Source organism: Panthera uncia, chromosome D4, assembly GCF_023721935.1.
Source record: "Panthera uncia isolate 11264 chromosome D4, Puncia_PCG_1.0, whole genome shotgun sequence".
Lineage (NCBI taxonomy): Eukaryota > Metazoa > Chordata > Mammalia > Carnivora > Felidae > Panthera > Panthera uncia.
The window spans coordinates 3,158,277-3,174,865 of record NC_064807.1 but is presented as its reverse complement, the minus strand read 5'-3'; positions in this window follow the sequence as shown (position 1 = coordinate 3,174,865).

Here is a 16,589-nt window from a genome sequence, read left to right as displayed (position 1 = left end):
GGATGTGTGACGTATAGAGTACAGGTGACCTGCCCCCCGCCTGCCCCGTCCCTCCAGCCCCTCCGTCCGTGGAGACCACGCACCCAACATTTCAGGCCAGGGCAAAGCTCAGAGGTGTCTCCTGACCTCCCCTGTGTGGAAGCTGCCAGCACAGGTAGTGACGGTCAGCTGGTGACCCGGGCAGTACCCAGGACGCAGGCCAGTCCCCAACAAGACAGATAACATTGACACGTGTCACTTGCCAAGGGACAGGGGCGTGTGAAGTGCAGCTGGGCAGAGAGTGAGGAGCAGTGGAGAAGCTCATGGGTCCCACGTCCCCAGCACATCCTGGGGCGCCGTCCTGCGCCCTCCCTCAGCAGGACGTCCCGGGGGAAGTGCCTGGTCAGCTGTGTCCACCCACGTGGCCTGTGTGCACCCGCCGTCCCTCCCAGGGCGCCCCAGCCCGCACCCCACGTGGACGGACCCGGTCTTACTCGACCCTCGCCTGCACCCGGCAGGGTGAGCACGCACGTCTCTGAGCCTTTCCCTCAAGTTGTAACTCTCCTGCCCCGTGGTGGCCCTCCCTCCTCAGCACGCCCGGCTGGGCGGCCATCTCTGCTTGTGCTCCCGAGGCTCCTCCCAGCCCCGGATGATGGACATTCCCCGAACCTCTTCCATTCCACACTCCCTGGAGGGTCTCATCCGCTCTCCTTCCTATGACTCGAAATGCCACCTACATGCTGGCAACCTCAGATCCCCGCCTTCTGTGCAGAGGTGTCCCCACACTGCACTTACCTGCTCAACCGCCAACCGGACGTCTGCACCCAGGAGCTCTATGGCCAGCCCCCAAAGGGACCCCGTGCTGTCCCCTCCTTCGCCGGATCTGGGCTGGTCAGCAGAAGGGGTGGGAGGGGAGCTCGCAGCTCCTGAGTACCCAGGGAAGAGGTCTAGCCCTTGGAGAGGCCATGTGCAGAGGCCCCGCGAGTCCACGGAGACAGAGAGGCCCGGCCGCCCCCACGTCCAGGCCAAGCTCAGCCTCCGGCCACCCCCCAAGGCACCTGACTCGAGCCATCTTGGACGTCCGGCCCCAGCAGCCAGCAGACTTTAGCCACACGAGACTCCAGCCAGACCGGCCCAGGAGCCGACAGGCTCTTCCAGGCTGCACACAGAACTGCTGCCGTTTTCAGCCTAGAAGTTGGGTGGTTTCTTTATGCAGCAGTAAATATCTAAAAGGAAATCCGTACTGGGTCTCCTGATTTTCCTCTCCAAGCTGGTCCTACCCCATCGTCCCCCCAGCAGACGACACCACTGGTCTCCCAGGTGATCATGCCTCAAACCTGTGTTCCTCTCTCTTTCCAGCCCTTTCTCTCTGCCCCAGCACAGCACACCGTCTCCGAAATAGAGCAGGGCTTCTTTTTTTTTTTAAGTTTATTTATTTCTTTTGAGAGAGAGAGAGATCGAGAGATCACAAGCTGGAAGGGGCAGGGAGAAGGAGGAAGAGAATCCCAAGCAGGCTCTGCGCCGTCAGCACAGAACCCAATGCGGGGCTCGATCCCTCGAACTGTGAGGTCATGACCTGAGCCAAAATCAAGAGTCAGACGCTCTACTGACGGAGCCGCCCCGGCGCCCCGAGAAACAGCTTCTTCCTCCCCTCCTTCTCTTTCCTTTCCCCCAGCAAGTCTCTGCCCACAGCTCCTCATTTTCTTAAAGTTGAAACCAGATCTGGTCAGTCCTGCTTGAAATCCTCCAATGGCTTTTTCTTGGTCTTGCATAAAACCCAAGCCCCTTAATGCAGCCTCCGTGGCCTGACAGGGCTGCTCCTGGTCCCACAGCTGTATCGGCCACCGCTGACCCTTCCTTACTTCCTCCCTCCACCCTACCTGCTCCTTCTGCTTAGAAATTCTTGGGGCGCCTGGGTGGCTCAGTCGGTTAAGCAGCCGACTTCGGCTCAGGTCATGATCTCGCGGTCCGTGAGTTCGAGCCCCACGTCGGGCTCTGTGCTGACAGCTCGGAGCCTGGAGCCTGCTTCAGATTCTGTGTCTCCCCCTCTCTCTGACCCTCCCCCGTTCATGCTCTGTCTCTCTCTGTCTCAAAAATAAATAAACGTTAAAAAATAATTTTTTTAGAACTTCTCCGACTTCTCCTCACTTGGCTTCCCATCCCAGGTTCAGTGGTTCAGACAAGCGTCCTCCCACCCACCCAGCATCAGCAGGTACTGCCTTCGCCCCCCCCCCCCCCCACCCCCCACCATGACCCTGGGCTCAGTAGACTCTTAGGACTCGCCAAGGTGTAAGATTTGTTGTCGGCGCTCTTTTCTTCCGTCACGTCCTCTCCACAGGGCCTACGGTCCACCGGGGAGGGCCCTAATATTTCTACGCACGTGACAACCATAGCCCCCGTGTGTGCCTGGCACTCTCGTTTGATGGGTGAACGCGTGGGGCTGAGACCTAAGTGATGCACGTGACGAGTGGACAAAAACTAAGAAAGATTGGCCTCCCTCTTTAGAAACGAATTGTAAGCATCAGAAGGGGCTTGGCATAGCTCCTGTCATCTGGGGAGGCTCCACGAGGCTGCAAGAAATGGAGCGGCGTGGCGGGCGGGGGCGGGGGTCACGTAAGCTTCCGGGAAAGGCAGTGAGGAGGTCTTAACTCAACAGAGAACAAGGCAGAGCAGGGCAGGACGAGGGGGCCCCGGGAGGCCCATGGAGTTCTGGAATTACTGTCACGGTGACCTCTTTTGAGCCGGCACCTGACAGGCCCAGCAGTGCAGAAATTGCATATTATGTTTATTTCGTAAGCATAACGCAAGCTGCTCTGGGACAGAAACAAAAACAGTCATTAACCTGCATCTCGGCTGATCCAAAATCAATACGTGCTACGTTACCCAACTCCAGATGGCCCATCAGCCCCACAGGCTTGTTGTCATTGCCTCGGTGATAACTGAGGACAATAAAAAGAGGTTGTCATTACCCAATCGATAACACTAGGGCTCTTTTCCAGCACCCAGCGCCGAGGCTCGCTCTCCTTGCCTCGGACCCCAACACAGGCCTGTGGTCAGCTCACTAGGCCCCCAGATGTCGCTGCTTTCCCACACCTGCCCCACCTGCCCAACCATTTCCAGCCTTGAACCCGTGTCCCCAGAAATGTCTGGGTCTTTGGATTCTCTGTGCCTGCTGACGACATAAAGCTATTGCACGTGTATGAAGTGTGTTTGGGTGTAAACAGGGACTTCACGGCAGTAGAAATATTTATGGTTCTATGTTGATGACGATCCGGTCGCCTTACTACAATTTCAGTCCTATCTGTGAGTCCAGCGAGTAGCTCGTGTGGAAATGGTCCCAGGAGACAGAGAGTTCGGCCCTCTACTCCGATGTCACCACAGCATTTGAGCACAAGGAGAAGAGATAAGAGATAATTAGACAGATAATAACCGCAGCACCACTGTGACAGCATGGCGGTATTTCGCCCCGCTTGGCCGGGAGTTTCACTCTTTCCCTGCTGGTCGTCTTTGGTTCCTTGGGCACACAAGGGAGCGAGGAATTGACTGACAGGAAAACAAGAGCGGTCGGCACCCAAACAAAGCCCCCCGTGCCGGCCGCCCTAAAAGCAGAAAACTCAAGCACTAGCAAATCAAGACTCTGATGGTGGACAAGCTCGGGCCTCGGCCTCAGCTGGAAACCGACCAGGATCTTGCAAAGATCGTTTGTGATCTTCAGCCACGCAAACGAGTTCCAGAAAGATCTTGAGGCCAGAAAACATCTTGGAAGGGGGGGGTGAGGGGGGTCCGCTGTACCTCGAGGTAAAATTGATCCCTCTAAAGCAAGAGCTGCTCGGACATGAATATTTCTAAGGCTTCCTTCTAATTCCTTTCATTGCAAAGCAAAGCCGTTCAGCCCGCCATGGTTGGCCTTTTATTCACCGAAAAATGCTTGAGTGTCATTGCTGTCCCTCCTGATGCTCGTTTTTTCCTTTCTTTGCCATCCCGGATAAATTAGCAATGTTCAGTTAATAAAAACTCCCCTAGAGCGCCCACAAAGTGTAGAAGAATCCTAGGGTAATAAACGCTTCAGGTATGAGAGGCCAGACTCCTCCCCCATGGAAAGGGAGGCGTCTAGGTCTCCGGCCCCGACCCCAGGACTCCATCCGAGCCACTCCAGGCCCTCGTCCTCCCACCCTGGCCACGCCCCCCAGAGCCTCCCCGGGGAAGGGCCGCACACCCCCTTACCCCGGCCCTGCCTCTGCCCCAGCTGTCCCACCTCAAAGCTGAGATCTCCAGTGAGAAGCGTAACTTGATGCAATTTCATTTGTTCATTAAAAATGAATCTGTAACCACACTTTTTGCAGGCTGGCCGCCCTGGAGTCCACTGCACCTAAGAGCTCCGTTTCTGAAGTCTCCCACTCTCAGAAACACGGCTTCCGACCATCAGAAATCGAGGCGTTGTATTGAGGGCACAGGGCACTTTGTGGGTGGTTGTATCACACAGGCGTGGCCGATCCGCATCACTACCTCAGGAGCCACCTGTGGCTGACCCGCTTCCCTAACCCCTGCTTCCCGTGCGTGGCAGAGACAAGGCCGTGGGCCCGCAAAGCTCCGCTTCTCCAGCACGCCGCTGGACCGTGATCCCGAGCCTCCTGGATAGAGCTGTGTGGTAGTTCCTGCAGACAAGGTGTGCATCCCAACTGATCCTGCATCCGTCCCACCCTCCACACCTCTCCTCCCATCCTCCACACCCCTCCACTCTGCCTCCTGGATTCGGACCTGGATCCCCAGCAGGCCCTGGAAGATGGCAGAACACTCCCACACAGAAGGGTCATGGATCCACGAATAACTACATGGGTGCCACACTCCCGCCCACCCTCCGCCAGCCCTCAGCACACTGGATGTGAGCCAGAAGTCCCCTTCTACCGTGGGACCCCGCTAAGCTTCGGGCTCATTGGTGAAAGCCAAGCACGCCGGCCGGCCAGCGTGGCATCCACCTTGTCCCCGAGAGGGCCTCTAGGGACCTGTGCGGAACGAATGGAGTCACTAGGACAGCTGAGAACAGAATGTCTCTGTTTGCACCATGTATGTGGGTCCATAAGGGCAAACCAGATCAATTACGAGCTCCAAATATCAGGCCCCATAGCTGATTTGGTGATCAGGGGACTCCCACTCATCCTCAGGACGGTGGCCTGGAGGAGACTCTCAGCCCGAAGCAAACGGGACTCGATCTGCAAGGAGGTGGCCAGACAGCAGAGGGGAGATGGTTAAGGAGGGCACAGGTGCACCTGCCCTCTGGCGCGGCCCAGCCTCTGAGGCCTTCCCGGGAAGCCCCACCTCCAGGCGGGGCCTTCTCACGACGTCCTGCTCACCCAAGGTCTGGAGTAAACTTGCTCTAGTTGGCAAAAGTCCACCAACTGCCAACACGAGCTGTCCTCACTTCCCCTCCAGCCTAACCTTTAGACAGCGGACGGGAGAGAAGTTACACACGGCACACAGGCCCTGCTTGGCAGGGAAGAGGGGCAGAGAGCCAGGGACATTTGCCAGGAATCCCAGCCAATCCCAGGGCCAGCAGTTGGGGAAGCGGTTCAGGGTATAGGACGGGTGGAAAGGGTGGTGAGATCTGAGTGGTTGGGGTGTTGTTGAGCGTGCTCGCGAGCAGGCTGTGCTGGATCTGCGGGTCCTCTAGCGGGGAGAGGGTCTGGTAAACAGACCCTTGGGACACTGCAGGAGGAACGCCTTTAGGCATGTGTCCCTGTGCAATCAGAGAGCGGAGGAAAAGGCTACCGAAGTCGGCCTGCAGGTGGTCGGGGAGGCTTCCTGAGAAGGCGGGGGGACACGCCGGGGATCCCGCCCGCCTTTCCTGGGAGCTACACGTCCTGGAACACGTCGCCGTTCCTGCCACGGAGCCGTGTGGTCTCTGCCCCGGGCTGTGCAGGCAGGCCAGCCCATTCCCGGGGCGGCCACGGGGCCGGGAGCCCAGCTCAGCCAGAGATGGGGACAAGGGTGAGGTCACAGGGAAAACACCCCTCTCCCAGCCCCCTCGCCTCCCAGAGGGAACGCTTGCCCCCGAGGTCCCAGTGCTGAACGCCAGGCGCCCATGGTGGCGACGGTCCCCTCCCCACGCCCACCAGTGCTTCCGGAAGCAGCCTCTAAGGGAAGTCCGGATCTCCAGCCCTGGTCTCTGGAACCCCATGTGTCAGACGTGACGGGTTCACCACACACCACCCCTGCGTGGGGACCCACATCCCGGACTTGAGAATGGGCCTGGCTATGAGGCGGAATCGGGGAAAGGGCATGTCGCACAGAGACGGGTGTGCAGGCCGCAATCCCGCCCGTGTTATGAAAGCCTGTGTCTACACAGAGACGGCCCGAGGAGATACACGACATCCTTGTTATGGTTTTCATCGGCTCCCAGACGGGAAGGAGGCTGGGCAGAGCCGTGGCGCGTCCGTACGCGGAACCCCACGAGCAGAAAGAAGGAACCGACCACGGATCTGTGCCGGCATCCCACGACGCGTCAGAAACACGCGGAGAGAAATCGGTCCCGCGCAGAAGAGCATGTGCTCCACCCCTCCGGCCCATGACGGGCTGGGAGAGGCAACGCTCACAGCAGACAGCGGGGGCCTTTGGGGGTGAGGGCAGAGATCGGCCGGGCAGGGGCGTGAGGGAACTTTCTGGGCGACCGGCATGCTTCGTATCCTGGTAGGGTTTGGATGAGGTGGGGGCGGGGCGGGCGTCAGATCGTGTTGTTAAAATGCAGACATTTCACTGAATGTATCTTGTCCCCACAAGGAACCCGCACAAATATTAACCCCAGTTAATGATGTGTGGGCGGGGCTGTCTACTGGTAACAGCAGCCTCCCGTCCTGGGCGGGAAAACATAAGATGGATGGCCGAGTGACTGGGGGACAGAGACAGGAAGTGGCGTGCCATGAGGCAAACGCGGGGAAGGGGAATCACAGAATCCGGGGGTGCAAAGAGGGCATCCGCGGCACAGCCGTGCCGACTTTTCCACCTATTTGAGGGTTGTCGTAATAAAATGTTGGGGGTGGCGGGGAGAGACCGGGGCACCACCCCAGGAGGCGTGCGCTGCAGGGTCTGAGGGTGGGGACGCTCGTTCGGGCTCATGTTGAGAAGCCTAACGAAGACGCGGCCCGGAGTCGTGCTAAGTGGCCGAGAACACGTCAGTCAGTACGTCAAGCTGTTGCCATCGTCTGAGCGTGTCCCCACCCGAGCAGGAGGGTCCCCAGGATGGGTGTGCTTGGAGACACGTACAAAAAGCAGGGATGCCAGGGTCTGGGGGTGAGTGTCCCAGGAGACAGGGACAGATAGTCAAGATCGCACCGGCTCCCGGCCTGAGTTACTGGCGGGCGTGGACCAAGCTTCTGGGCCGTAGACGTGATGGCTCCGGGCGTTCACAGGACAGGTGGCTTGCCCTGTGCCCTCCCCTTTTGTTAGTGGCCACGCACTGGGAAACAAGAGGGAGGCCCGCGCAAGATCTTAGACACCTAACACTGCGAGCCCAGTGGGCGCCCCCTCCCCGTGAGACCCAGGAGACAGAGCTGGGGACGGGGAGGGCACAGTGCACGGCACGCCCTCTGCAGGGGTCCTGCCTCCAGGAGCAGCGCCCACTTACTCTGCAGGCAGCTGTGGACACCCCAGCGGAATTCGCTTCCACCCTCTGGATGGTATCCCCGGATACCGAGCGTGGCTTCGGCCGTTCCGGATTCCCAGTGTGGTTTCTCCGCTCACTGACAACGGCGAGACCCGCCCCCGGAGCAACTTGAACATTGAGACAGATTAGCAGGGGGTGGGGAAACACGCCTCTTCGGGAGAAACGGAGAGGACGGCCCTCCCGGGACGCCGCAGAGAGCCGTGGGCTCCGTCGGAAGATGGCCCGAGGATGCTCCCGTTCTCCGAGGAAACGCTGCAGCTTGGACGCCGGGCCGCTGCCCTGGGACCGCGGGAAGGCAGGAGGGCGCGTCTGCTGAGGCTGGTGGCTGGAGGGGTGCCAGGGGCGCTTCTGGGGGAGTAATGTCGTTTCTGGAGCTGAGCACACGCGTGTCACCTGGGGAAGGACAGTCACGCCGCACAGTTGTGACTCACGTGTGTCCTTCTCCACGTGGACTTTCTGCTTCAATAAGCAGCCCCCCAAAGTACAATATCCGCAGTCGTAAGCCGGGAGAACACCCCGGAAAGCTCAGAGATTACTTTATTACTTTTTAACTTTTTTTTTTTTTTTTTTTAGCCAGGGTTTTGCTTTATTTTTTCAAATTAAAGAGGAAATAAATCACATTATTTTACATTGTCCACACGGCGCGAGTATTTTTTTTAAGCTCAGTGGTAGCAAATTGGTCTAAGCGATTCCCCGGGGAAGAACCTGAGTGGCCCGACGCGCGCCCGCTGCTGGGTGGGCCGTGGACCCCGCGAGGCCCCGGGGCAGAGGTCTGGGCAGAGCCCAAGGCCGTGAAGCACCTCGCACAGCCACAAGGTTTTTTTGCCGTCTTGACACATGACGTGGGTGCTTTCTCGTACTTGCTTCTGCTTGCGTGGTCCTCCCCAACCGTGTTCGTAAGATCCTGGATGGCCTCTGGGCTCGCCGAGCCAGCGTGGCCCCCCCGCTGGAGCCGCCCGGTCCCCCCACAGGACCGCTCAGCCACGAGCAGCAGCCAGTTCTGGGCCAGAGGCAGTAATGAGCTCCAGAGAGCACATGGGCCGCCCGCCCTGCTAGTGGGGCCCCCTGCACACAGCTGCCTGCCAGTGGGGCCCAGCCACCTTGGCGGAGCAGACAGCTGGGGACGGGCGTCCCTTCCCAGAGCCGGCCCCGGGCAGCGCTGGCCGCCAGCACAGTGCCCGTGGGCCCCGGATCCCACAGCTACAGCTCCGGCCAGCCCACACCCGCGAGCCTCGGGGCCTGGGGGCCGGGGGCCGCCTGGCCCCACTCACCCGGGAAGAGGAACAGAAGTTCGCCAGGCCTCAGTCTTCTGTGACATGCACTCACTCTGTCCACGGGCCCCACAGAGCTGCTCCAGCACGCCCGCCCCTGTAACGTTAAAGGGACAGTTTACGCAGAGTGACCAGTCGTGCTGGACACAGGGTGCGTCCCCATTTCGTCCCGGAGACGCAGTGGTGGGTGATGTGTGACCCACGGTGCCCAGGTGTGGACACTGGGTGCAGACCGTCCCCTGGGGCTGCTAACAGGTGCTCCAGGCGGCGGGACCCCCGGCCCACGCTCACAGCTCCTTCCCGCCCACCCACAAAAGGCCCCCGAGCCCAGCCTTGTGATGACTCCTGACCCGAAGGAGCTTTCCCAAGCCGCCCCCCCCCCCAGCCTCCAGATCCCCTCAGGCTGCAGGAGGGGCCGTGCGGTAGCCAGAGCGGCCTGAGGGTCCAGAGACCTGCTACTGACCCCGGAACCTTCCAGAACCCTTTTCATCCCAGCTCGGCCATCCTGTGACTGTAATTTGCTGTCCTGAACCGGATGATACCCAAGCAGCTACCAGCAGAGCAAATGCCTTCACACGCGTCCCTGCACCCTCGGGCTCTGGGGGCTCCCGTCCCTGAAGGGTCTGATGACCATGAACTGAGCCGGTCTCCCCCACCTGCAGAGACAACACTGGCCTGGCCATGTGGCTAGAGCCTGTCTCTCTGGGGCTCAGGGTCTCTCCAGAAGGACAGTGCCAGCCCAGGACCAGTGGACGTGGGGGCCGGCTTCACGGGGCGAGGAATGGACCCGAGATCCTGAGTTTTGAGCCGTGGTTTCGGCCACCCAGAGCTGAAGCCGACAGGGCAGTCCGGGGGGGCCCGTCCAGGCCTGTGCTTCCGTTCCCCACAGCAGGTGCCTCTGGCCACACTCAAGTCTGCGCACGGAGCTGGTGGGGGGACCCCCCCCCGTCGCTTTCATTACGGGGGTCTCCTCAGGACCTTACTTCCTCCTCTGCCCCCAGCCCGAGCCGAGAGGCCTCGGAAAGGCCATATCAACTGGAGTGCAGGGTCTCTGGGACAGCTCTGGGACAAGGTCAGAGCACGGAGACGAGGACTCGGGCAGCTGAGGGGGGAGAGCAGCAGGTCGGCTGGGCTCAGAGTGGGTGTGCAGGGCCTGCGGTCGGCCGGGCAAGCAGCCCCCCTCCCGGGGCCCCTTCCGAGGTGCAGGTAGGAGGATTCCTGGTTGTTTGGGAGAAAGAACAGTTGTAAGAGAAGTGAATAAAGGGGCAGGGAACTCAGGAGGACCAGCAGGTGCACAGACCAGGACATGCACCAGCCACAGGTCCCAGGGCTGGCATGACTCACGAGCAGTGTGCATGGGACAGTGGACCACAAGCCCCCATGGGCTCTGAGCAGATGGTCTGCAGTCCTCTGCTTCCTCCAGCAGCAGGAGAGTGCCCGTGCCGTCATCCCGTCCCTCGTCCTGTCTCTACGGGGCCTGCGATGACCCCGAACATCAAGTCCGGTCCTCCTGGGAGTTCCAGAACCCACCCCCATTCACAGGTGAGGACTCCCAGGGGGCACCACCAGGCGGCCAGCAGGTGCTAAGGCCCTGGCCTCTGTCTGAGCCACCTCTCCCTGTACGCTGGGCTCCCCCCGACCCATCGCCAACCAAAACAGAAGGGTAAACAATAAAATCCCATCCGTGTGAGAGGTGGGCCAGAATCCGCACATCCCAAACCCTCTCCTCGTCCCTCCTGGGACCCAGTATCACTGGGGCTGGACCCAGTAGCAGCCCACAGAGGGGTGGGACAGGTCCACATGGCCACGAGCCCTCCTCCTGTGCCCGGAGACCCCGTCCCTGCAGCTCTAAGGTTCCTTGAATCAGGACAAACCCCCCACCTGCCTGCACCTCCCAGGACTCCAGCTTCCCCACAAAAGGAGCTCCCGTGCATCTCCTTCCTGGGGTCCAGCCTAACCCTTGTCAGAGATGCGCACAGGCTGAGCCCTGCCCACCTGCCCTGCGAGGTGCAACTCCCACCGGGCAGGTTCCAGAGCCTCCAGCCCCACGGGCTCGGCAGAGGCCGGGCAGGGACCGAGAGGCTGCTAAAAATGGCTGTTTCGCCCGTCCCAGCCTAAAGAGGTTCAGGCCGACATTCCTGTCATAGTTGAGAGAGCTCCAGGACCCATCCAGGCAGCTGCTCTCCTCGGCAGCCTCCCGGCCGCACCCAGGCCTCGGCGCATTCCTGACCCAGATCAGGAGCGGTTCCTGCTGCACACGGGGGATGGGGTGGGGGGCCCTGTGTGGAACATGCATCCCATCTGTCACCTGGCTGCCGAGAGGGGGAGACTCCCTCCGGGGTGTGTGACCCTGGATGCCAGGCTTTCCACGTACGAACGGTTTCCTGGTGGAAGGTAGCCGGGGCCCGCCCTGCCCACTGACGGAGGGTTCTCCTGCCTCCCGTGAACCTCCACTGCTCCAGCCGAGGAGGCTGTGTCTGCAAGGCCATGCAGGTTCTACCCCCCGGCGAACACGGGTCCCCCAAGCACTGGCCGCCAGGCTGGGAGGAAGCCCAGTCGGCAGCTCCCAGCCCGGCCCAGGCCACGGCTCTGTGGGCAAAGTGCATCCGGCTGGCCTGTCCCCTTCGGGGTGTCTGCCCACAACCCCTGCCTGAACTCCCAGGCCTCCGAATCCAGCCCCACAGTGAAATGAGGCTCATTTCGTGCCACCGGTATGGGGTGGGCGGTGGCTCAGCATCCGGTGGCTGGACCTGTGAGTGTCTCCCCTCCAGCGGGCGTCCCACAGACTCGGAGCTCTCCCAGCCGAGGGGGGGGAAGGAGTGGATGTGTGCTGTCCCCCCAGGGAGGCCAGACTCCAGAAGAAGGAAGCAAACGTACGAATAACCTGCCACCCACCAGATCCCCAGCCCTGAGTGGAACAAGAGATGCATGCTGGTCCCCACTCCCCCACAGCCCACGGCCAAGGGCAGGGCCCTCACGGCAGCCAGGTGAGAGAGCTCAACCAGCCTGCTGGCTCCAACCCTGGGCCCAGCTGCATGGAGGACACCCTGGGGCCACTGATGTCTTTAAGCGGGAGCTGGGGGCAGAGAGGGGCAGGAGAGGGGCTCCCTGCAAATGGGGGTGCCCTGAGATCTGAGACCTGCTCCCATTTCACAGCGTCTGAGCCCAGCGTGCAGGCGGGAGCCTCGCCAAGCTGCCATGAACACGATGAAGCTGGGGGTGGGGGTGGGGGTGGGGGTGGGGGCACGGCTCTGACGTACAAACACTTTATACCTACAGTGGAGGGCCACAGGCTCCCTCTTCCCGGGCAGTGCCCGTGCGACGCCACCAGCAGGCTTTGCCCCGGCTTTTGCACGCGGTCAGGGTCGCAGCCCTGCTCAGGAGACCAGGCACGGCCCCTGTGGCCATGTGGCCTGGGGCAGGGGACAGAGGCAGAGGGAAGGCTGGCCCCAGGGAGGCGGGGGCTGCACACGCCAGGGGCACACCTGAGCCCTGTGCTTTGATGTTCTGTCTCTGCAGACAAGGCCTCTCAGCTCCCAGGGAGACTGTTAGAAGTGATTCTTAATTTGCCTTTTATCAGAGACCAGAGGCAGGAGTTGAAAGCAGGAGTCTGGGCCTTTCAAAAGAACCTGCGAGACCCGGAGGGGAGGCCAAGCAGCCTGGGACCTTGAAAGGAAGCAGAGGATCTAAAGCCTCCCCAGACCCCCAGGCCCCGCGGCTCCGGCCTGTGATGTTGGGGGTCCTCCGCTGGGTGCTCAGCCTCCTTGGCACAGCCGAGGGCTCGGGCTGTGGTTTCGTTTGGCTCCAACCGGAAAACCTAATTAATGAAACCAAAGGGCAGGTGCTCTTGCGTGGCGTCACATCAGAGGCAAGGGGGCTCCCGCCACCCAGTGCCTCTCCTGCAGCCTGGGACTCCCTCGCGGGCCTTCCAGGCAAGGGGGAGAGGCGGTGTCCAGATGCAAGGAAAGCAAACTGAGGCAGAGAGCCCGACGTTGGTGCCCCCAGCAGAGCCCGGACCCTCCTCTCCTGGGTCATCTGCCGGGGAGCCGCCTCCCCGCCCTGCTTTGGGAAGAGGGAGACCCCGTAGCTGCCACGGGGTCCCAGCGAAGCCCCCCGGTCCCAGCGGGCAGCGGACAAGACGTGAGGACAGCGAGGAGCGCGGGGGACGGGTCCCCACACGGCCGCTGCGCGGATGCGGCAATGCCGTGTCTCGCCCTCAGGGGCCCGAGACCGCGGGGGGGGGGGGGGGGGGGCTAAATGTGGCGGCCTAGATGTTGTCTCAGATCGTGGAAAATACACACGACACGAAATTTGCTGTCTTAACCATCTCAAGGGCAGCCGTCCCCACCACCCGTCTCCAGAACTCACCTCCCCAAACTGAGACCCTGACTCGCTCAAAAGCTGTGTCCTCCTCCCCTCCCCCATCTTCTCTCTGGTTCTCCGAATTTGACCACTCTGGGCCCCTCACGCAAGAGCAGTCGTGGTGCACAGGCCGTTGTGTGACAGGTTACCTCCCTGAGGTCCCCCAGTTCACCCACACGGTAATGGGGCTCCGGGTTTCCTTCCTTTTCAAGGCTCAGGAGTATTCCATGGTATATTGTTTTTAACTGGAACTTGTTTTAATCGGACAGGGTAAGACACGCAGGGGCGAGAACGACCGTCAGGAAGGACGGAACAGATCCTTAGAAGCGGGACGCGGGCACACGTGTGGGGCCGCCTGGGGAGGAACAAGGGTCGGTGAGGAGGTTGAGCAAGGGGAGAAAATGAGGGCAAGGGCCTTGGTGTGTTTCCAGAAGACGGAAAGGCTGAGGCAGGCTGAGCGGGCTTGGGGCTGGCTAGTTGCAGTGACTTCAGTGGGCTGTCCCCAGGGACCTGATCCCCAGCCCTGGGGCGGTCAGGGGGGCAGACGGAGGAGCTCTGGCTCTGGCTGTCAGTGGGTTGGTTTGCGAATGAAAGGTGTCCTTGCCAGTCACTTCCTGCCCCTGGGCACTGGCTCGGGAGGCGTCAATGTCCGTGACAGGGCTCTCAGCAGGAATAGGTCGTGACTCGAGGGCAGGCGGATGCCCTAAAGCCTTTTGCCGGCACATGAAATTATTCAAAAGCCCGAAACACTGTGCGCCCGTGACCTCCGGGTCCCGGTCCTGCAGATCAGACCAGACCGCACTTGCCCACCGGTGCCAAGGACGGACACCCCATCGGAAAGCCTTAGCTCGTGCCCACCGCGAGTCTGTCTGGGGTGCTGCTGTCCCTGGCGGCGGGGGCCCCACCCCCTGACCTTAGAGCATGAGGCTCACCATCCACCTGCCGTGGGAACAGTCCCAGACACCAGCTTCCTCGTAAAGGCTACTTCTCTGATTCTCTTGCTCTCCTCCGTATCTATGAGCCATTCACTGGCCGCCTGGGAAGACAGACATCCTCAGATGCTGACCAGAAAAGGAGAGACAGGAGGGGACCCAGCATGAGACTCTGCCCTGGGGCCCAGCCTGCGTCTGGAACCTCCCAGCCAGCGCTGCACCTTCTGACAGCGGAAGAGGAGAAAGGGCTTCTCTGCCTGAGGAAGGCCGCTTGCTGCCCTTGACCCGCATGTCCGTATCCGTAACTCACTGTCCAAGGCCAGATGACCCCGCAAGGAGCTTGTAGGGGCACGGGCATCGATCAGCTAGTGACGTCGGCCACTTTGAGTCACAGCCTCATGGCCATCCCTGGTAGAATGGAGTCAGCAACATATTGCTTAACGTGTCCTGAAGACATCAGGGCCAAATCCACTGTGGTTCTGCGTCTCCCAGGGGTCTCGTTAGCAGACAGATTCCTGGGCCCTGGGGGAGCTTCGAGGATGTGCTGGGGATGGTGCCCGGCTGGTTGGGGGAAGCTTTCCAGGTTGGTGAGGAAACACTCGCCCATATTTGAGGGCATATGAAAATCACAACACAAGCCCCCAGCAATAGTCGTGTAGATCGCTTACCGTGAGTTCATCTCACGCCCGGCCCAGGACCGGGCATGCTACCTGCCTGTGTCTTTAGAGACAGTCCTGCCCGCCGACCAGTCGTGAAAACAGCTACTGTTGTTGAGGCCACATCCTTCCCCCAGAGAATTTCCAAGATGGACTGAGGGAGACAACCTTCAATGGCCTGTGCCGCAGATTTTGCAAAAACTGTCAGATTTAAACACCGGGGTTGCGGGGCAGCTGGGTGGCTCAGTCGGTTAAGCGTCTGACTTCAGCTCAGGTCATGATCTCATGGCTCATGGGTTCAAGCCCCGCGTCAGGCTCTGTGCTGACAGCTCGGAGCCTGGAACCTGCTTCGGATTCTGTGTCTCCCTCTCTTTCTGCCCCTCCCCTGCTCACACTCTGTCTCTCTCTTTCTCTCTCTCAAAAATAAATAAAATTTAAAATTTTTTAATAAAATAATAAGCAAATGTTAAAAAAAAAGCTGAGGTTGCAAAAGATTTAGCCAACCAGTGACAATGACCAGTGACATGTTGCCAGGGGGATGCCTGCAGGGTTTCTGAGGGCCCCTAGGACATGGATGACCTCGTGGGCGGTGTTGGGACCAAAGCTTTAAGCCACACTACCACTAAGGTGGGGCCTGCTGGTGCCCAGGGCTTGGGAAACAGCCAGCAGCATGGTCACGACAGAACAGGAACCCGTTTTATGCAAAAGCACAGAGATGAATAGCACACGGGGGACGCTGTGATGCGTCTGTGACCCTCCTGTGGCCGGGAGCAGGCACTGGCGGGAGGCCTCTGGCCAGCGGGTCGGAGAGCCGGGGCTGCGGAATCCCGCTGCACGGTCTCGGGCACCATTGCCCCTCCGGTGCCGAGGAAGCGAGCTAGGGACCACCCAGAGGGTCACGGTGCAGAGTAGGGGACAACGTGACAGCCCCCACCACAATTCACCCGGGACCCTCTGCACACGTCACCCTGTGTCTCCCAAGCCCGGGTCCTGCCAGGAAGCACCTCTGGGGCCCCAAGCACATGAGGCCCAGAGCCCACCTGCCTGGAGGTGACACTGGCAGGGGAGGTCTGTGGGACACGTCTGTCCGCTCATTCTGCTCTGCTCAGACCCGGTGCACGTGGCCATCCTGGGCCCTCAGAGTCTCCGGTTGGTAAGGAGAGCCCTGCGGCAGCCCAAAGACAGTGGCGGTGGGTCCGTGGTACCCACACATCCCCGGGCATCTGGCCAAGATGCATCCCCTGCTGAGGCAGGGAGCCAGGGTGGGGCTTGAAACCGCGTTTCTGACAGGCGGTGCCCGTGCCACGGTCCAGGGACCCCACCTGAGTGCATTTGTGACAGGTGATGCCCATGTCATTGTCCAGGGACCCCACCTGAGGAGCAAGGCCCTGGGACTTGGGAGAGGTCTGCTTAGCACCTGGGGAAGACCTCCTCAAAGCTTTGTCACTGGACCCCCACATCGCTGCCCCACAAACAGCAGCACACGGGCTCCCTCTGTGCAAGGTGAGCACAGGCACCCAGTTACCCCCCTGCCCCTGGCCCATAGGGCCGCGAACAATGCTGCAACCCCAGAAGCCAGAGTCCTAAAAAGACATAAGTGACCACCAGCTTTTTTTTTTCCAAGTCAGGAGACACCCGTCTCAATCATTTTTATGACCAGTTTTTCAGATTTCAGATGGTTTGAAAAAGGAGCCTCCACTCGCTCGTAACAAAGCTCGAGACGCACATGATA